Genomic DNA, 21,490 nt, shown 5'->3' on the forward strand with positions numbered 1-21,490 from the left:
ATGTATTTTGTGATGCATTATTATGTTCTGATAAATGTGGCGGTGGTTCTTTTTTTATCTTTATTTTTATGTATTTTGCTACGAATTCCTTTGTACTGACTGTTTTTTTTTTTTGTTCCCCCCTACGTAATGCTTATATGGCGATGTAGGTACTCTGTAAATAAATAAATAAATAAATAAATAAATATCAGGTTCAGTGGTAATGTGTGATAGTAAGGCATTCTAATCAGTTATGGTGCATTGTAAGAAATAAAATGCATCATGAGAAGACTGATAGATTATGCATTTGACGCTATATGAATGGTCACAGCGAAGAAAGGTAACTTGAGTGACTGAAAAAAAAAAATTGTGACAAAGTGAAGGATTGGGATATGGAAAACTGATAGGTGGGAAACCATATCATTGCAAAGTTCTATATTGTTTGTCATCTATATTTTTTAGCTTGTTGATGCTGGTGCAGCATGGATAGTCTGAAAAGATGAATCGCACAATACTGTTTTGCAGGTTTTCAGCGCTACTGATTGTATAGGTTTGCTAGATATCCCAAACAGCAGACATGTATTTTACTTTAAAACATGTATTCTGTTTTTTTTTTTTTATTATTTACTGAATACTGCAGGCCCAAAAAGGGACCCAAGCAGGGTGCGAATGTACAAAGAAATGCATTTAAACAACGCAAAATGCACACAAACATTACAAAATGTCAACAATACATAATGAGCAAAAAATAACACAATCAATATAAAACAAAAAACAAACAAGAGAAGAAGGAAGGCGCAAACCGTACAATTATGAAGAATGAACAATGCAAAATTTAGACATCAAAAGTAGCAAAAAACCAAAATTAGACACTAAAATAGAGTCAAACATAAAATGTTGACATATTTCAAGTTAAAGCCACATTAATAAGAGTGCACGATATATAGATACTCATGTATGCATGAAAAAATAAAATAAATAATCACTTTCCAGAAGTTGTGATAGTTTAATAGACTGTGGATCAGGGAACACGAGATAACTAATTAATGAAGGTATAAATATAGTGTATGAATGACTGTAGTGTCAAATGACTACATGTTGTAAAAGATAGGCGGTAAAAAGACGTGAAAAAAGTAGGTTGTTCCAAGCTGTTATGGTGCGTGGAAAGAAGGAATATTTGAAAAGATTAGTTCTTGTACGATGAGGTCTTAAAAAGTCAGCATGACGATGCCGGGTTCTACGAGCTGTAAGTGGTTCTTAATAATGACTTGGGTTTATAGCTAAAATATTATTGGGAATCACTTGGCAGCACCTTCATTAATGCGAAACATTTTTTACCAAACTTTGGTGACTTTGAGCGTATCCATCCACCCATCCATGTTTGTTTGTACATTCGCCCGTCCACCTAGAACTTTCTGTTCTCCAGGCCATGCTGTTAATGAGATTTATACCAAAATTGGTATGGTACAACATGACTGTTGGATGAACATAAATGACAAGTGGTAATATGGAAATCATGACATGTCATGTGCAACACGACTTGCATGCCATGCTCATGGTGCACTCAGGGTTGTTTCGCTAGCTTGATATATACCCCAAAGTCGCTATTGCATGATGCGACTGTATGACGAACATAAATGACAGGTTCTGACATGTAAGTCATGACATGCATGTTATGCACAGCATGATTTGCTCCTTGCTGGCTACTTCTCATTACATCAATGCTCACAATGCATGGGAGCTGCCTATTTTCTGCACCAGATGCAAGTGCAGTGCTCTGGATGAATTTTACACAGTACTAGTTGTATGCAGTTAGTTCAGTGCAATTTTGCATGTTTGTATGAATTAGCATTACTTGTGTACACAACATTTAGTAGTGGATATTCTGCTCGAGATTCAGTGGTAAATTGCTCCTGCATTTCTCACATAACTGCCGCAAAAGCTGCTATAGCAATAAATGAAAGGGGAAGCCTTCTTAGTGTACTGATAATGTGTTCTTGTTGGTTGCAGCAATCTGGATGTGGCACGAGAGTTATTGGTCCAAAGCCAGCTGTGATCCGAATAGCAGAACCTGTCCACTCTGAAAGTCCTAAGCCAAGATCCAGAACTGGTACGAAGTTCTCACCAGTACATACTGCAGTGGCTGACTAGCTCTGCTTTCGATCATTACATTGCAGGTTCAGTAGCTGGCTAGCGGTAGTGCAGAGGCAGGCTGTTCCTTTTAAGTTTAGGAATTACCTACCTCACTATCTTATGGCCACTGCATCTTATCTTGCCAACCGCTTCAACATCATGCACAGTGCCAGTGTTTATGCACAGTATGCAGCCTATTTCATTCTTAGTTTAACCATTTGGGCTCCTCCATATCCCCTCGCGATTTGGTCATTTTTGATAGAAGGTATCAAAGATACAGAAATTGTTTCATTCTGCGAACTCTACTAATAACTCTTCTCTGGCATTTTTCGAACTGTTACCATATTTGCTCAATGTAGTAAAGTTGAATTCTGGGTCAATTAGTACATAACGCTAAAGCATAAACCACTCAAGAAGACGGCAGACAAAGTAAAGAAGCAGTGGCGTAGCCAGGAGGTTGCACATCAAGCTTGTGCCCCCTCCTCCACCCCCAAAAAATTCTGCATACTCCCGTGGAAGAAAGTGACACGCAACTGATTGTTTGGTGCATCACTTCTCTTCCTTGTCTTCCACCATCGTCTTAACTGGTTTATGTCTTAGTGTTTCCCAATGTCTGAAGTTCAGCCTGCTTGTTGCCTGTCTTGACATTAAAGTCACCCATCAGTACAGTATACTGTGTTTTTATTTAAGTCATTGCCGATTCCATGTCCTCATTGTTAAGAGAGAGAAGACACCGACACCCGCATTGCCATGGTAAAACCCTTTCTTTTCTTCTCTTTTTATTGCGTGCTCACATGCAGCCCCACTCTGTGCTCACTTCTTTGCGCGTCTCGTGCACAGCTTAGTGTTTCCCGCCGACGTTTTTCCGCAGTAAACTCAACATTCTCCCAGGGCCGCGGCGTGGTCGCTTGCCTGCAAAGCGTGCAATCGTTGAGCGGCGCGACGAACTTGCTCACCGTTTGGGAGGGCGATCTAAAAATACTTTTCAAGGCGGTCTTTGCCTGGAAACACCTCGACTTTTCTGCCAAGCTTCCATTGCAGCACTGGCACGTTGTCGTCCCTAACAACCACCAAGTCACTGAGGGGCAGCTAGGATGAAGACAACGGCTGGCAGTGATGGGCGGAGCACAGGAGAAGTAAATATTCCTTCTTCCACTGTGTCCACGATTGGTGCAGAAGCTCATCGCTGTATCTCACTCTTCTTTGCAAGTCATGTGCAGTGAAAGGAGGCAAACTGCGGCTTGTGCTTGCTGGTAATCCCACAACACGCTTGCCTGTTAAGAAATGTGATGGCGTCAGTGCCTCTGCATCCTCGGCATCCTCGCAGAATTGGGTCAGAGCGTGGAAGTTGACGATTGCTTCCACTTCTGCAAGCACAGTGAGCAGCTCTTCGTAACTGAGGCTGCTTCGTCCAAGGCAGAGAGCACATTTTTAAGTGTCCGTATGACTCGCTTCCAGAAACTTCCCCACCGTGGGGCTCGTTCAGCGACGAACCTCGAATAGATTCGGTGGGTACTTGCGTGGTTTTGCACGGTCTCGCTGAGCAGGATCGCAGTTTCTTAAAACAGTTGCGAAAGGTCTTGGCGTTATCCGAGTAAACGGTAGACAGAATGCCACGCCTAGACGTGAGTGGTCTGTCATGTTCGAGTGTTCTGTCATGTTTGAGGTTGAGTGGTCTGTCATGAAATGAGGGGTCTGTCATTTTCGAGGTTGATTCTCGGTGCATTGCTCGTGTCACCGCACAGGAGAAAGCAGCAATATAAAGTTTCGCCGACTTGAGTAGAGGGGTAGTAGAGTGGGCCGCAAAAGTCCACTCCCGCAACGTGGAACGATGACGCCTCCGTGATGCGGTCTTTTGGTAATGGTGCCACTGGGACCAACTTTGGGCGCAAACGTCCGTGATGACATAGCAAGCATGACTGAAGCACCCTTTTAACAATTCGTCTGCCCTTCAAAAATTCAGAACCTTAATCGGAGGTCCAGCAGCGGAACTTGAACGCCGGCGTGCAGAAGACGGACATGCGTCACGGATATCAAAAGCCTCATAAACACGTGGTCGTTTGGTAGGATGATTGGGTGTTTTAGCTCCTCTAATCCATCAAGTTTCTGTAAGCGGCCTCAAACTCTGAGTGACCCGTCCTGGTCAATATCCGGCCTTAGTGTCAAGACACTGCTACCCGACAACAAAGGCTGGCCCACCTGACGCGTAATGACCTCTGCTAGGAAGGCCATTTTCTGGACAAATTTGAGCTAGTATCGCTACGTGTTATCTATTTTCAGGGACATCAGCAGCCCAGAGAAGAGTGGCGGGTTTCAGTAGGCGTTTCAAACGAACCTTGAAATCCAGGTGGTTACTCTGAGGGGCCTGGAGAGAGAGCTGTACTTCTCTAGGTCCAGTAGTGTCGGTGTATGTATGGCTTGCGGTGAGACTGCAGTTGGGCACACGGCCGCCACTTCGCTGTTGAGGTCCTGCACCATAAGCACCGAGTAAGGATTCAGAGGCCAGATGCCTTCTGGTTCAGCCAACCAAAGAGGTCCTGTCCAACACTTGGCCTCTTGTATTAGAACCGCTGCAAATATTTCGTGCGTCAAACGGTCTGCTGGATTGTCTGCGCTCGTGCAGTGCCACCAAGTGTAGCCTGAAGTCAAGGTCTGAATCTCTTGCACACAGTTTTTTACGAAGTTCTCAAATCGATGAGCATTGTTAGAGACCTAATGTAATGCAATCATGGAATCCGTCCAGAATGAGGCGACCCAGGATGAGAACTCGGGCATTTTCTGGATATAATGCTATAATCTTATCGCGAAAAGACACGCAAGAAGCTCTAAACGTGGCAGAGAAATTCTCTTTAGTGATGTAAGGCGAGACTTGCGCATGAGGAGTCACACTGTAAAACGGCATATTCTAGTGGTTGGCACACTAACATGGCGGCTCCATACGAATGAGGGCTGGCGTCAGCAAACAAGTGTACAATAGTGTGTCCATGATCTTGCGATGCAACTGCGAGACAACGTGGTATGCAAATGGTAGACAAAACAGGCAGTTCGGACACCCACTTCTTCCATATTTTGTCAATGTTAAGTAGAAGATGCTTGTCCCAGCTGATGTCGCCATAGCCTCTGGAACAGGAGTCGTGCTGCCACGTGAAATGGAGCGACGAAGCTTAGTGGGCCGAAAAGTCTGGCGAAGGCTTGCAAAACAGTTCGTTTCGTCGATGGTTGGGTTGCAATGAATGCGAGTGTAGATGATGATGTGATCTGATGAGCGATCCCAAAGTATACCAAGCACCTTGGACTTAAAGCTCTGCTCGGTGACATTCTCAGGTGAGAGGACGTCTTTCAAGAACTCGGCGCATAGAAGGCGAGAGTTGAAACCCACTTTCTCAATTTCATTCCCACATTGGCAATGATAGCATTCGCTTCCCTGTAAATTTTCAACGCCTCCTCTTTGGAAGACGCACCTATGATTAACTCGTCCATGTAGAATGACTGCTGCAGATGGGAGGACATGTCTGAGTGTTTAGTCTTCCATGTTTCGAGGTGGTGCTGCAGAGTGTCTGACTGCAAGAATGGGCTAGAAGATGCTCTGAAAGGGACCCGGGTGACGCGCCACTCAACGATTGTTGGGACAGGATGCTCAGATGTCGGAAGTTGGTCAAGTCACAGGAAACGAAGAGCATCTCTGTCTTCCGGGTGGATGCATATCTGGAGGAATGCCTTTCGGATGTCTGCAGTAAGAACAAATTTGCTGCTCCTAAATTGTAACAGTAATTGCAGGAGTTCAGGACCCAGCTTGATGCCTTTATCGAGCATGTCATTCAAAGACTGTTTACCATGTTCATTTGACGATGCGTCGAATATGACACAGACCTTTGTTGTCACGGCCCGTCATCGAACTACCACATGATAAGGCAGGTAGTAGATCGTATGTCCAAGAGGTGCTGATGGTGCTATTTTCTCCGCATGGCCTTCCTTAAAGTGCTCGCTGATGGTGGCATGGTATTCCTGCAGAACCTCTGGGGGATGCTCGAATCCCTGAAGCTGATGCTTGTGCATGGTTTCAGCCACGCTTCGGTTCGTAGAAGACGTGAGACTTGGTGTCTTGATCATCAGCAGTACCTCGTAGTGTCCTGCACGCTTGCATACTGTGCTACGAAAGTGTAGGAGTGCTAGGTGCTTGCTGACATCGTCTTGTCCATCAGTGATACCGATGGCATCCAAGCCCTAGATATCTCCACTTCAGTGCACCAGTTGTCGCAACAAGCCAGGAACAAGGCAGTGGCACTGATGTTACGCGATGACAACTGATGGTTGACTTTAGTGCACACTTCTTGAATGACCAAGTCAAATGTGGTCTTAACTGCACACAGAGTGTCCGTGAAACACCCGATGCGCCCGGTCAGTACTGCCCAGTAGTGGTCGGAGCCGATCAAAACGCTTATCATGGAGTATTGGCGTTGGTTCCTTTGAGTTTCATCAGCAAATGCCTGATTGCAGTCACACATCATAGCGACAACGCTCAGCTCTAACGTGGGACCATTTATGGTGCAGACCTCCAGAGCTTCAAGATCAACATCGATAGGCTCCATACGTCCACAGAGCGTGACGTTTACCCTTAGACACTGGTAACGCCGTAGATGATTTAACCCGCAGAATGTAAAGACGTCGACCTCTTCAGTTACAGTGCAAAATAGCCAAAGCTGCTGCGATAGGTCCTTACGGATGAACGTTTCGTGGAAAAACACAGACGACGAGCGCATGCTGCTTGCAGGAGCCGTTGTTACGCGCTTTTCTTGCTATGAGGCCACCTGGCGAGGTTCAGTTTCACTCAACTGTGGACTGTCAGTTCCTTGTTGGCCCCAGATCTCGCACAAAGCAGAGATAAGGCGTCCTGAGTATTGGTCGCACTTAAGGGGGGACACGGGTCTTAGAAGGCAAAAAATCACAAAAAATTGACGTTTTGAAGCTGACATTTTCGAAATCTGCGCCTATTTTTGCACTTATCTGAGAAGTTTCTAGCTTCTCGCGTCATTATTTCTGGCGCAAAAACAGTTTATAACATCCCTGTGAGATGAATGCGATCGCAGATTGACGCTAAAATCGCGCTTTTTCCGTGCCAAACTGTTGCCGTTACACACAAGCTATCGTGTTCATCTTGGTCTCGTTTGTGAGACGTCTTCACTACGCCACCGATCGCCAAAGAGAGGGAAGACCCCTCAACTTCTTTTTATCCGGTTCCCTCTTGACTACGTGTCCCAATCACTTTCCACATACAGGGATTCGTGCTGGGGCCGGGAAGTAAGAGACGTCACGATCTTTTCTTAATCATGGACGCATTTAATTCAATAGCAACTGCAAATGGCGTACACACATACTGTCCGTGAACAACATCTCTGTTACACGAAATTGTAACACATCAGCAAATACTCGCGACACGCGAAACAGGATACATAAGCGAAGTAACGGTGACAATACAAGGGTCCCTCAATACAGAGTAAACACAGGACGACACAAATGATAAAGTCATAAATAATAAAACTGCGCAATGTCTCAATATGCCGCATCCATTCCCGAAAAGCTCGTTTAAGTAAGGGAGGTAAAGTTCCTCCTACAGAATGTCCATGTAGTCGGAGCCTCGGAGTTGGCTGCTCGATTCGGGGCCGAAGGTTAGTTCTTAGTGTCCAGGTCTGATCTGTTCAATTCGTCAGCGTCTTCATCGTCTTCGTCATCGTCGCCTACACCGTGCCTCTCAATGATTTTCATCTTAGCCCTCTTTCGTAATGCTCCATTCACTCGCCTCCTATGCCTAACTTTCATTGCTCATCGTACCGTCCTTGCCCCAGTCATCATCTCATCGCCTCTCATCGCTATCTCTTCGCACCGTTATCTTCCTTTTCCATTCTGTCTCTCTACCATCTCGAGCTCATCGCATCCTATATCTCTCTGACTCTCCTCGTATTGTCTCGTAGTCTTTTTTTGTAGGACCCGACTCCGCCCCTCCGTGGCACCTAACCAATCGCCACTGTTGACACGACACATTTCTCTGTCAGTCGGAGTGTATCATCTTCGACGGCCGCCCACGCGGCCCACACCAGTAGAAAACCCTCTCCCAAACAAAGCCGAGCAAGTAACAATGTACAAACTCAAGCCTCAGAGAGAGAGATGGGCGAGCTGTCCCAAGACACTTTAATTACGGGCGAACAATGGTCCCGATGCTTCCGACAAAGTGCGTCGTCTGTAATGGCCAACGTCCGGAGTTTGCAGTGTTGTTCCGAAAAGTTTTCGGCCGAACCAATTGCCCCGGTTTCTGGTACTTGATGAGCTGATGTCCAGACCAAGTCTCAAAGTTTCCATGCAGCTCGGTGTCTCCCGCGAAATTCTCCGTAGTTGCTGCTTCTTCGTTATTCAACGCCGCGGGTGGCCATCCGCGCAGAGCGCAGTAATGAGCCCTGGAGCCACGGAGACTGACGGAAAGTCAAACCGGACCCGGCACAGGCGCTGCGGCAGGGTCGCATTCCCCGAACCAACAAAAGGTACTCTGCTGCTCCCCCATGCCACAAATCTGAAGGGTGCGCGGTTATTGCCACCGTACACTGTCTGTAGACAACAAGGCGCCGCCCGGTCCTCGTGTTTGCGCGGGGGGGCCCGCGAGAACAGTAGAAATAATCCTTCCAGGTACTCCACTTCGGAATGCCCATTCGTTACACCGAAGGTTTTTTTTTTCCTTTTTTTTAATGCGTGGTTTAAGAAACGAGCGTAAACATCTTAAAATGACTGAAGTTCAGTCCGTGTTTCCGGGGACGTCACAATCCCTTCATCTTGCAGAAGAATTTTCCTAGCGGGGAAATTCAAACATGAGAAATGCGAGTGCATAACGCCTTCAGGTTGCGCAGCGAAATTGAGGCATTGTAGCAGGTTTAGGAATATGGTAAGTGAACACAGCACACTTGTGATTCAGCCCTGGCGGCAGCGCGTCACTGAGAGGAACCAATCTGTGATTGTCGCTGAATCATCACCCACCACGAAGCAGTTTAATTCCGTGTTTCTACCGCGCACAACACACTTGAAACCTTCAGAATCACCGCAGAAACTCGTGGATGACGCGTGGACAAAACGCACACTGGTCACAGCCGCTCATCGGATGGTTTGGCACGCCGCGTTCATTCATGTGTGCCGAAGGTTCACTACAATGCAAACACATCACACACTTCGCCTGCAGTGTCCACTCTCACCACAACCGAACAGAGGATACACACATTTCAATATGCTTTCATTCCACACATGTACAAAATTTTAAGATCTTATTGTACATCTCAAACCAGACGAAAAGCGGGATGGCGGGAGAACATAGGTCATGCAGGTAGCAATACTGAATTACCCTCGCGTACCATCTCCTGCCCGGCCTCTGCTGCACCTGTCGGTGAGGGAAAAAGACCTTCAACGCGAATTGCGTGTTCGGATGGGCTGAGAAAGTAGCGCATATGCTGTCCTATGCAAATGTGACGTTGGGCGTTGTACATCAATACCGATCACGACGCCCCCTGCCTCCTAAGGAGGTGCGACACTTCCATGCGGGTAGACATTGTGAAACCATTTCAATTTAAACTTTCACCTCGCCTCGTCGATACCGGGGCTGCTTCATCTCTTCCCACAATGACCGAGCAGAAATCATAGAACATAAAATGGCATACAACATTGCGGACTCTTATGACCCTAGCCGATCCCCGAGCGCTCAGCGTCTACCCGTATGCAGACCTCTTCCCCGACCCCGAGTCCCGGACACTCGTTGGATGGTCCAAACTTCCACCTACTCAACTCAGTCGCGGAGTGAGGCATGTGCGAAGCTATCTGACAAGACCACCGCTGCGCATGCCTGGGTTTGGTGCAGTGTACATCAAGTGTGCTGCAGTTCCCCTTTGGCCCCACACAAACCACCCCATTGCGATCTAGGCATTCCTCAATCTCACTTACTCTCTCTAACGTTCGGCCTACCGCCGTGTCCTCCAAGACTCCGACAACTGCATCCTCAGAAAATCTATTCTCATCCAACTCCATATCTGCCACTCCTACTGGTAATGGGTCATCGTCTCGTGGGACCTTCGAGGTAGAAACCGCAGCTAAACTGTCTGTATCTGCTCCAGCAACTTCGACAGCTTTTGTTTCACACAGTGGCACCGGCGTGCTAGCATTTCCCCCAAACGCACACTCGCTCAATGGCGAAACATCCTCCTCGATCACGGAAATTACATTAACCACATCCACACAGGGTGAACCGCGACTCGTTTTTACGGAGCGTCTTTCCTCACGAATATTTACGGTCGCGATTGACCTCTGCACGTCACCGTCATGAGGAGGAGTTGCGTCTAGATTTTCAGATTAGAATTTTGTCACCATCTCCTTGTCTTTGTGCATGCGGCTGCCACCCGTCGAATTCCACTTTCGTCGCCAGTACCGATAGCATTCTCGCCAAAAGTGACCAAACCTGCCACAGTTATAGCACCCGCCGGAATAAGGGAGCTGCTTCGGGAATTCCTGCCAATTCTGTTTCACCTTATTGCGTACTGCCAAGCTCTCCACAAGTTTTTCTAGGCGGTCAAGGCGGCTATGCATCTCATGAATATCTGTGTTCTCTTCTACGTATCGAACGGGTAACGTATGGCTCCACGACACTTTTTCATTCTGTTCCTCTTTGACCGCTATAGCAATGGCCTCGCCAAACGTTTTCGGGTCCCAAGAGAGAACAAATCTGCGGACCGGATCACTCAGGCCTAATAAAGATTGCAATTGTTCGGCTAGAATTTCGCGGCGCAGTGAAGCTTTCACCGGATCCTGACTATCGGAGCTTGCCAGGGTGGCGGTCCCGAGCGTGCGCAAGCGACTCGCAAATGACCTCACTTCCTCATCTGCCTCCTGCCTCGCGTTTAAAAACTTTTCTATTTTGAAGATGAGTGGCTCCGTATCGAACCTGTTGAGGGCCGAATATTTGAACTCAGAAAAAGTTGCAGCCGCAGTGACGCCATCGTCCCACCACGCAAAATCGTGCGCCGCGCCTACCATTTTGCATCGTGCTATGCAAATTAGCGCACTGTCTCGCCATGCACCCAAGCGACCAACCTGCTCCAAAATTTTCAAGAAGACCCCAACATCCGGACCCGTATCACCTCCCGTAAATGATGCAACCATGTCCACTAACATTAACGCGCTCATTTCTAGTGAGTCGTCTCTGTCGGTCATCTTGATAGCCTGCTTGTTCATTTTGCTGCCTCTCCTTTCCTAGTACGAGGGTGAAATCTCGCACCGTTGCCCCAGCAGTAATCCCACCGCTGCCACCACTTGAGACGTCCTCACTACGCTACCGATCGCCAAAGAGAGGGAAGACCACTCAACCCCTTTTTATCCGGTTCCCTCTTGGCTACGTGTCTCAATCATTTTCAACATACAGGGATTCGTGCTGGGGCCGGGAAGTAAGAGACGTTACGATCTTTTCTTAATCATGGACGCATTTAATTCAATAGCAAGTGCAAATGGCGTACACACATACTGTCCGTGAATGACATCTCTGTTACACGAAATTGTAACACATCAGCAAATACTCGCGACACGCGAAACAGGATACATAAGCCAAGTAACGGTGACAATACAAGGGTGCCTTAATACAGAGTAAACACAGAACGACACAAATGATAAAGTCATTAATTAATAAAACCGCGCAATGTCTCAATATGCCGCATCCCTTCCCGCAAAGCTCGTTTAAGTAAGGGAGATGAAGTTTATCTCACAGAATGTCCATGTAGCCGGAGCCTCGGAGTTGGCTGCTCGATTCGGGGCCGAAAATTGGTTCTTAGTGTCGAGGTCTGATCTGTCCAATTCGTCAGCGTCTTCATCGTCTTCGTCATCGTCGCCTACGTCGTGCCTCTCAATGATTTCCATCTTTAGCCCTCTTTCGTAATGCTCCATTCACTCGCCTCCTATGCCTAACTTTCATTCCTCATCGTACCGTCCTTGCCCCAGTCATCATCTCATCGCCTCTCATCGCTATCTCTTCGCACCGTTATCTTCCTTTTCCATTCTGTCTCTCTACCATCTCGAGCTCATCGCATCCTATATCTCTCTGACTCTCCTCGTATCGTCTCGTAGTCTTTTTTTGTAGGACCCGACTCCGCCCCTCCGTGGCACCTAACCAATTGCCACTGTTGACACGACACATTTCTCTGTCAGTCGGAGTGTATCATCTTCGACGGCCGCCCCCGCGGCCCACACCAGTAGAAAACCCTCTCCCAAACAAAGCCGAGCAAGTAACAATGTACAAACTCAAGCCTCAGAGAGAGAGATGGGCGAGCTGTCCCAAGACACTTTAATTACGGGCGAACAATGGTCCCGATGCTTCCGACAAAGTGCGTCGTCTGTAATGGCCAACGTCCGGAGTTTGCAGTGTTGTGCCGAAAAGTTTTCGGCCGAACCAATTGCCCCGGTTTCTGGTACTTGATGAGCCGATGTCCAGACCAAGTCTCAAAGTTTCCATGCAGCTCGGTGTCTCCCGCGAAATTCTCCGTAGTTGCCGCTTCTTCGTTATTCAACGCCGCGGGTGGCCATCCGCGCAGAACGCAGTAATGAGCCCTGGAGCCACGGAGACTGACGGAAAGTCAAACCGGACCCGGCACAGGCGCTGCGGCAGGGTCGCATTTCCCGAACCAACAAAAGATACTCTGCTGCTCCCCCATGCCACAAATCTGAAGGGTGCGCGGATTATTGCCACCGTACACTGTCACACTGTCTGTAGACAACAAGGCGCCGCCCGGTCCTCGTGTTTGCGCGGGGGAGGGGGGGGGGGCCGCGAGAACAGTAGAAATAATCCTTCCAGGTACTCCACTCCGGAATACCCATTTGTTACACCGAAGGTTTTCTTTTCCTTTTTTTTTTAATGTGTGGTTTAAGAAACAAGCGTAAACATCTTAAAAAGACCGTAGTTCAGTCCGTGTTTGCGGGGACGTCACATTTGGAAGGGTCGTTCTTCATCTTCGATTTCCCGCTACTGCTGGCTCACCTTGCTCATTGGTTTTTTCACAAAAACGGGTCATCGAGAAGCACTAGTGCGCGATTCAATTGGCTGCTTGGGGCACGTGATTAAATTTAGCCATCCGATTGGCCAAGGGGCGTTTTCGGCGTCTGCTTCACCATCATGACGCGCACGGACATGCGCCATTTTGTCATGCTACTGACTGCTTGCGGCAGTAAAGAAGTTTCGTGCTACAGTAATTTGTGAAGCGGGTGTGGCGGTCAATCGTTCGCTGTGAACTTCAGAAAGATCCCTGCTATGGCTCAGGACAACGAGGATAACGAACTCGACGCGGTCAATGGCGGTCGCTGAGTCACTGGTGTAGGCCTAACTCACGTACGAGCCCGTTGGTTGCCGACAACATTACTGAGAACGGCTGTGTTTTGCAGCCTCATCAGTTAGAGGACGGCAAGTAAAAAGCAGAAGTGAAGCTACCAGAGATATCAATCTTTGTAGTGACGGAACGGAAGTGCGGTCTTATTGCTAAACCCGCCGATGTTGTGGTTCCCCCCCACCTGACGAAAGGACTTTGAACTGCGCGACGGGTCGTCAGAGTGGAGTACGCCGCGCGTCGACCAACAACAGAAAGTCAATCCGTTCGCAGTGAACATGCTCGCGGCCCCTGCAACGGAGGCTACTGGCAACAGATAGACTGCATTTAACGACGTGTTCGCAACGTTGTCGCGATCTTCGCTCGAAAATGCGGCAGTCTCAGGTGAAAAGGAAACTAACACCTCGGCACTCGTGTAGCCTCGAAATCAATGAGCGAGGGAACAACTTTGGTTCGCGACACTTACGAGTAACTTATTCTGGACAAGCCGGAAAACATTGCCGCGTTATTCGACGGATCGTGTATGACGCACGAGCATTTGTCGCACATCACCGTCAGTACAGTCACCGAACTGATAAGCGGCCTCGCGCGAGACGAGGACACAGCGATAACTTGCTACAGGACTAGAAGAAACGACATGCTCGTACAAACAATCAGTCCTATTACATTCCTGGTGCATATTAACTGACTAAAAGTATGTGTGCCATGATATTTTTCCCTCGGAAGGGCGAAATTAAGTTTCAACAGCATTATTCGCAAAGCACAGATTTTGACCACTTTCTTTTGCTTGTTCGGTAAAAGTGGACCTAGGACAGCTGTAGCTGTAATTGTTTTTCACAAGGTAGCTAAATGTGCACAAAGGACAATGCTGGAGGCCTATCTTTAATGGGCAGCTTCATTTTTTATTTTAATATAAAAATTTCTGTATTTGGTTACATGCAATGAACCTTACTGTGCTGTAATTTGAGAAGTACTCATTCAATTTTCGATCAGCTTGTAGCATTGCACTCCTTAGGCTTTCTAGTATTCATTTATATGTCAATGGCTATGTAATTATAAGTGCATACATTTTTACAGTTAAAAATGTTAGAATTCTTTGTTTTCATCATTTTCTCAAATTGGCAATTTTGTACACCCTGCATGAAAATTACTGCAATATATCTGAAGCTATTTTAGATAGCAGAATATCCTATTCTGCAGCATGAAGCTATATGTTTGGAGCACACAACATAGGAAGCAGATTTTGATTTCTCTTGATGCAAGTTTGTCAAACTAGTCTTTTGTGTGACCACTCAATGGCCACATTCAGGGCTGTGAAGTTCAGTGTACTGTAAAGTAAGAAATAATGACCCATTCAAAAAAGTGCTTCTTATGTTGCATGTCTTATGCTTTGTACTGTCAATCCCTATGATATTTATAAATTTTTGACAAGTGGTTATTTTTCTATTATGGTAAGAACAATAGAAATTGTTATCTTGATTGTTTAGTTAACTAATGAAGCTACAGAAAAAATAACTACATTTTTAGAATATGGAGAACAAACTAAGTAAGCATGCCAACTTTTGTCACATTTGGTTCAAAACTAAATGAGAGAGCCCAAAGAACCATGTCCCCCCTTAAGGGAGACTGTGGTTCGGCAGCTGCGAGCAATGTGTCCTTGCTTCCCGCACCTGGAGCAGCTGCTGTTACTTGAAAGACGTTTGCGCTTTTTTTCTGCGGATAGCACAACCTGGAAATCACGTGGGACGTTTCCTGAGTTGCCTCAGAGGGGCCATATTGTCTGTCCCGGGCTTTAGATGGGCACCTGGCGATGATTACCGTGCTGTTAGTGCTAGGGTAGACGGTAAATGAGGTGGTATCACTGTGTCCGCAGCCTTGCAGTTCTTTGACATTCTTCCTGAAGTCCTTTTCTCGCATGACGCTCGACTCTCCTCTCTACTTTCGACTTCAGCTTGAAAGAACTTCAGTATTCCTTTCACTTGCTCGTCTCTCGACTGGACTACAGAAATACAGAAAGGCGGGCTAGTGCGTTTTGTTGCATACTGAAGCTTTAGCCCACACACATGAGGACAAATACGGTAGAGACACAGGGACCAGCGCAGTCTCTATCGTATTTGTCCTTGTGTGTGTGCGCTAAAGCTTCAGTATGCACTACAAAGTCCGCGGCAACTGTCTCAGTTTTCATGCACTTTCGATACAGGATCGCGAGGTATTCTGGCAATGAGCGCATCAGAACCCGGTGCAAAACAACCGTGTACTCTGAAGACGGCATATTAATGCCTTCCGAACACCCGGTCCTGAACTGTATTTGCTCGTAGAGGTCCCACAGCCCTGATACTTGCGACAGTGTCTCAATTGCTTCGATTGCAAGGAAGCTGTAACTGTGGTCGTCAATGAGGAGGTCTTTTTGGCCAAACCTTTTGGTGAGCACCTTGACGGCGATGTTGTAGTTCGCTGCTGTAAGGCGTAGCCTTCCGCGGTGGTCTAGTGGCTAAGGTACTCGGCTGCTGACCCGCAGGTCGCGGGTTCAAATCCCGGCTGCGGCGGATGCATTTCCGATGGAGGCGGAAATGTTGTAGGCCCGTGTACTCGGATTTGGGTGCACGTTAAAGAACCCCAGGTGGTCAAAATTTCCGGAGCCCTCCACTACGGCGCATCTCATAATCATATGGTGGTTTTGGGACGTTAAACCCCACAAATCAATCATCAATGCTGTAAGGCGTATCCCTTCAATGGCTTGCACGTCTTCAGGTACTTGAACTTCTCGATACTGGTGAGATTGCCATTGCCATCGCTATTAAATGAAATTGCCATTGCCATTATTTCTAAAGTACACTTCGCTTCCTCGTGTTGCAGCGAACTGCCAAAATGACACTTTGTGAGCGTAAATACACTCGCTCAAAATGCACTTGACTTGCGACATGCAACAGGGGTATGAGCTTCACGTCATGTGCTCGCACAAGATGTGACATTTCCCCAGCCACTCCACGCAGTCGCTCTGTTGGTGATGCACAAGTAGCCTGACTGCTGTGTGTACTCATTTTGAAAAGACAGCATAAAGACGCAAGGAACAGAAAGACAGCGCGAACTAGCAGCGCTGACTAACAACATCTTTGCAGCAGGCATAGGCAGGCTGATGATCGTTAGCTGGTGTAGTCTGCAAAATTTTTCATTCCAGAAATTCGTGTTGTCGATTGCTAACTAGCCTGGTCTCACACCATGATACAATTAAGCAGCTCTTTCGTTTAAGAAATGTTCGTTTACTGAGTTTACTATACAGCCAAGTGTCTTATGATTTCTGCCATGCAGCAAAGGAGCGGCATAAGTGCCACCTGTGCACGAAGAGCTTTGTCACGTTGCGGGACCTGCGCACGCACCTGCTGAAGCACCAGGGTCACAAGCCATTCCACTGCCACCTCTGCCCAGCCACCTTTCTGGCACGTGGCTATCTGGCTGACCATCTTCAGAGTCACTCGAAGACCAAGCGGTGGAAGTGCGACGAATGTCCACGGTCGTTCCTGCGCCCTGCACAGCTTGCTCGACACAGAGAGCGCAGCCACTCCAATGTGTTGTGAATGCTACCGCAGTGCTTTGCACTGGTGCCTCTGAACAATTTGGCTAATAAAGTGCTGCATGATGTTTTTTTATTTGTGCAATGCAGTGTTGTCCTCTGAAAGTGAGCTATTGCATTGTTACGGTGTGGCGCAATTTTCAGTTAAGTGTACTGGTAAAAATGTGTTCTTAGATAGACACTAAAAGCAAACAGCATTTCATGTGACAGTGGAAGATGAATGCTTCAAATGTCTAAAGCTTCAGTATTGCACACCTCAGCATTTCTGTAATCGAGAGATAAAGGTAGATGTGGGTCATAATGTGCACCACGAGTGGGACATTCTGGAACAAAAACCGTACAATGTAGTACACTCTCAGTACAGTTAATCGCAAGTACCCACAACTATCCATAACAAAAAGACCATGTTAGTCCTCTGCAATGGAGCATAAAATGCAAATTGTGCATTGCAGTCTGAGAAAGGTGGCACAAACACAGTTTCTGTCAGTTTTCCAACCAATGCAGCAGCTAATCTCCTAGTTTTATATGTTTGACTTATATGTCATTGAAAATCCCAATCCTTCTACATTTCACATAAATATTATCGCCGGGTCACTACTGCAACCTGGCGATTGCTGGTGCGGCGCAAAGCTGGTAAGTGAGCTCTTCTGGATTTATCTGTGTTGTTATTGTCAGGTAGTGATAAAATTGGGCAGTAATGGGTTGATGAGCAAACAGGTTGTCAATAATAGGCTAAATTTACACAATCTCAGGAGGGAAACAAAGTCACTGGAAGTTCTGTTATGTTGTTTGGACGCGTTTCTCTTTCTTCACATCGGTAATTTTAATCACACCATTGTAAGGCTTACAGTGGTGATTAGATATGCAATAATAGAAATTATGGGTTGTTGATTTTATGAAAGTTGTGGGTTTATACTATGAAAACCTAACAATTGCTATTAGAAAATTTAATTGGCTAAAAAATCTTTTTTGGCCTTGTCAGTGTACATAAAAGGGAATAATTGTCCGCTTTCCATATTAATAAAATTCTGGCCGAGGTCTACCACTGCGTATAAATTATTTTGATCGATCATGTAAATTTAACTAATATAAAACGTAACTGTAATCAGCATTAATTCTTTTTAAATGTAGTCAACTGCGCTAGAGAAATGTGCTTCGTACAGACTAACGTATAGACACACCCATTTTGGTGAAGAAATTTTGATTCAGTGGTATCTGAAATACTGATGCCTTTGGGGGTTGTCGTACTTTCTGGACAAGAAGGAGAGGAAGCAAGGAGCTGATGAGGAATGCGTAAAGAACAGAGGGGTTGCATGGCAGAACTGCCAGAACGGGGTGTAGGGCGGTCCACGTTTTCGTGGAGGGGGGGATGCAAGTTTGAGAATAAGAAAATAACGCTTATTTCTGCAACCCATTTGACAGTGTTGCAAATTGTGTATGGCTAAACGTAGGGCAGAGAGTGTTGAAAATATGATAAACGCAGCCAGCCAGCGAAAGGCAATGATCGTGTTCAGTGACCGCAACGATGTCTTCTAGCTGAGTTTCTCCGTGCTAGTTAACGTTCTAGTACCCACCTAATTCAGTGGCGAAAACCCACGTGCGGGCAAGCCTTCCTTTTTGCGCACGGCGCACAGGTCTTCTACTCTCGCTTCACGTCACGGGCGAAGAGGGCTCGACTGGTGGCTGCGAAGATCGGCGTTGGCCGACGTCAGCCAAGAGCAAGGATTTATGAGCTCGAAGCATCACTCCGTGACCACAACTGACTCCAGCGAAAGTCTCTTTAACCGAAACCTTCAACAGGGTAGGAAGACAACTAAGCAGTCTTTCGACCGACAATGCGTAGTACTACCATGGACAGACGACCGCAATCAACGGGGCGACGACTTCATAGAACGGCGAGGGACACGCATGCCGTTTACCTCAACGACAAGGCTTTCTCTCCCTCTAGGAATAATACACCACGATTTGAAAACCTTAAATGCAGAAGACGGAGTAGCTGCCCAAACATCGAAGCAGAGTTTCTCTATCGATGGTTTGCGGCGAGGAGCTGATCGACCCTTTCGACGAAAGACTTCAAGCGTGTAACTCAAGATCAAACGTGGGCTACTGCATAATAAACCTAAAAAAATGGAAGACAAGACCCTCGATGAATGCCCGTTTCCTTCCGCTACACCCTATTGGCCTACTTGTCGGCCATTCAGTCCCATCTCATCCGGAACATCGCTCATATGTGGCGGAACTTCACCACAACATTGGCGCACCGACAGGGGGATTTGGGGGTTGTAACCTACCCCCCCCCCCCCTCCCCATGAATGCCTAAATGTCCGTGTCGCCGAATCCTCTCCGTACGCCTTCAAGGACCTTGCGGACATTGTGATTTCAATTCAATATGTGATTTGAGCAGAAACCTGGAGCAGAAACCTGGAGACTAACAAAGAGGGTTCAGCTTAAATTGAGGACGACGCAGCGAGCAATGGAAAGAAAAATGGTAGGTGTAACCTTAAGAGACAAGAAGAGAGCAGAGTGGATTAGGGAACAAACGGGGGTTAAGGATATCATAGCTGAAATCAAGAAGAAGAAATGGACATGGGCAGGGCATGTAGCGCGTAGACAGGATAACCGCTGGTCATTAAGGGTAACTGACTGGATTCCCAGAGAAGGGAAGCGGGTTAGGGGGAGACAGAAGGTTAGGTGGGCAGATGAGATTAAGAAGTTTGCGGGTATAAATTGGAAGCAGCAAGCACAGGACCGGATTAACTGGCGGAACATGGGAGAGGCCTTTGTCCTGCAGTGGACGTAGTCAGGCTGATGATGATGATGATGATGTGATTTGAGGTTCTTTTTTTTTTCCTGAATGACTATAAATGCACTGTATTCACCACTGGGTTAAAATTGGATGAGTGCAAACTGCATGACTGGTGGTTCTGTGTTCTAATGTAGTGAAGCAGCTTTGGATGAAAAAGATGCTTTCACATAGTTGGCAGTCACCTGTTTTTTTCCCCCTTTTATTACAGTCACACAGCACGGAGATATCTCAGAATATCCAAAACAGACTAACGTTGGGGTTTTGTACAATAATAATAGGTTGCCAGACATATAGTCACAGGCTTTGGTGCACATGGTATATATCAAAATGTATTACATATTTTATTGTTTGGCTACATGAGCTATGTGCGCACTGTTAAACATGTCCAGAAGAGTTCATTGTGTTGTAACTTCCTTATTCACGTGTGAAATCTAATGCACTTACTTGCATATATGCAAATAATACCTGTTAAATGGGACTCTTCCAACGTATTTGAAGTCTCATGTACCTAATAAATGCCTTCAAACTGTCGCTCGGCAAGATTTAATGGCATATAATGTCCGAGAGCGATAGTTCCGCAACAAACATGTTGTCACGGACAGCCATTTTTGGCGGCCCCGCGTCACGGCAATTAACGGACGCCGTACTCCCCCACTGACCGTGGGAACGGCGGGCGCATAAAAGAGAGCCGAGAAGTGCAGAATGGGGTGCTCTTCTTGGAACGTCGCCGCCGACGTTTGATCCTTTTGTGACTGCGGCGGCGTCTGTAAGGTCGTGGAAGGCCGCGATGTACCCCGAACAAGGATTAGACTACGGGACGCACCGGCTGAGAGCCAAACAGTCTGACAACCGTTTCCCACGGGGGAAACCGTGGGAAAACCTCTGATGGCCAAGCCGTATGACAACATCCCAACAGGCTGTCATTCTCGCTAGTTGAGGGCCCTCTCCCAATTAAAAAGGGGTGGGGCCAATATATTTTTGGGGCGGAGTTTCCATCAATGAAACGCGCATGATTGGACCCATGTAGAGGTCTCTTGTCCCCAAGGAAGAGAGCGAGGAGACACGAGAGAGATTTAAGCGCAGGATTTTGCCCTGCTAGGCAGACTAGTCGCTGACCAACATGGTGTAGAAACAGATCCGCAAGCTCCTCAAGATCCACAAACTTCTAGAAGTTTTTAGTGTGGCTCTGTATCGGCTGGCCACCTAAGCTTAGCCGTTCGTCTAGTTGTGACGCGATATTAACGTCTGAAACGTAGACATCGGGACTTCGCCTCGAGTTAGCTCAACCTGCCCGAAGTCACCTGCAAGCACTAGCCTCCCGGAGCCACCAGCGTTGCAACACCGCCGACATCGCAGTCGTGTCAGAACTCTCTTCGACTTCTCGCATCCGATCGTCGGGGACTCAACGCTGCCGGTCATCACACGTATGCCTTCACCTGTTTATATCTTCGAACTTTCTCCTCCGTAGTTCTATTGTTGTTAGTTTGTGTAGTTTGTAATAGTTCTCTCTCGTGAGCTGATTTATTGTTTTGTTTATATATTTTTTAGTTGTATCAAGTGTTGATGTATTTTGTTAGTTGTATTGAAGTGTTGTACTAGATTCCGTGTGCTGCA

General features: G+C 46.9%; 1 protein-coding gene across 5 annotated transcripts in view; it reads left to right on the forward strand.

The window, feature by feature from the left end:
* Positions 1-17,146, forward strand: part of LOC119163064 (uncharacterized) — a 38,959-nt gene extending 21,813 nt beyond the window's left edge. For 4 of the 5 annotated variants that reach the window (XM_075874318.1, XM_075874317.1, XM_075874314.1 and 1 more), the window contains 2 exons: positions 1,990-2,089; positions 16,809-17,146. The gene's annotated coding sequence lies outside the window, so the exon portion shown is untranslated. The remainder of the gene's footprint in view (positions 1-1,989; positions 2,090-16,808) is intronic. The other variant, XM_075874315.1, reaches the window with a different exon arrangement.
* The last annotated feature ends 4,344 nt before the right edge of the window (positions 17,147-21,490 follow it).

Source organism: Rhipicephalus microplus, chromosome 9 (genome assembly GCF_043290135.1).
Source record: "Rhipicephalus microplus isolate Deutch F79 chromosome 9, USDA_Rmic, whole genome shotgun sequence".
In the NCBI taxonomy this organism is placed as follows: Eukaryota; Metazoa; Arthropoda; class Arachnida; order Ixodida; family Ixodidae; genus Rhipicephalus; species Rhipicephalus microplus.